This window comes from Neopelma chrysocephalum, unplaced genomic scaffold (genome assembly GCF_003984885.1).
Source record: "Neopelma chrysocephalum unplaced genomic scaffold, ASM398488v2 Primary Assembly neopelma1_80482, whole genome shotgun sequence".
Taxonomy (NCBI): Eukaryota; Metazoa; Chordata; class Aves; order Passeriformes; family Pipridae; genus Neopelma; species Neopelma chrysocephalum.
Genome location: NW_020911913.1, coordinates 1 through 583, shown reverse-complemented (window position 1 = coordinate 583; position 583 = coordinate 1). Strand labels below are relative to the sequence as shown.

At 63.0% G+C, this 583-nt stretch overlaps 1 pseudogene; it reads right to left on the bottom strand.

The window, feature by feature from the left end:
• Nucleotides 1-252, bottom strand: part of LOC113979443 — a 766-nt pseudogene extending 514 nt beyond the window's left edge.
• Between the last annotated feature and the right edge of the window lie 331 nt (nt 253-583).

The window sequence follows — 583 nt, the reverse complement described above, 5'->3', positions numbered from 1 at the left end:
AGGGTGGAGCTCCGGCTGAAGCTCTTCCCACATTCCCCACACGTGTAAGGTCGTTCCCCAGTGTGGATGCGCTGGTGTTGAATCAGGGTGGAGCTTTGCCTGAAACTCTTCCCACATTCCCTACACGGGTAGGGCAGTTCCCCTGTGTGGATGTGTTGGTGGGTGAGGAGGTTGGAGCTCTTCCTGAAGCTCTTCCCACATTCCAAGCACCTGAAGGGCTTCTGCCTGCTGGGAGGCTGCTCAGGGACCACCAGGTCACAGCTCCTCCTCAAGCTCTGGCCGCCTTCCTGGCACACACTGGGTCTTTCCTCCTCAGAGCACCCTGGGCTGGCTTTGGAGCCCCTCCTGTGGGTGGATCTCCGGCCCTTTTCCTCCCCACTGCCTTCCTGCGCCGTGGAGCCCTTCAAAACGGCCTCTCCCACCAGCTTCTGCCGGAGAGATTTGTCCTCCGGGCTCTCTGTCCTCAGCTCGGGGCCTGGGGCAGGAAGCAAGAAGGACAGGGAGGGGATTTGCCTCCGGCCCACAGGGAAGGCCAAGGACATCCCCCCAACTCCGGCCCCGGCAGGACGGCGGCGGCAGCGGG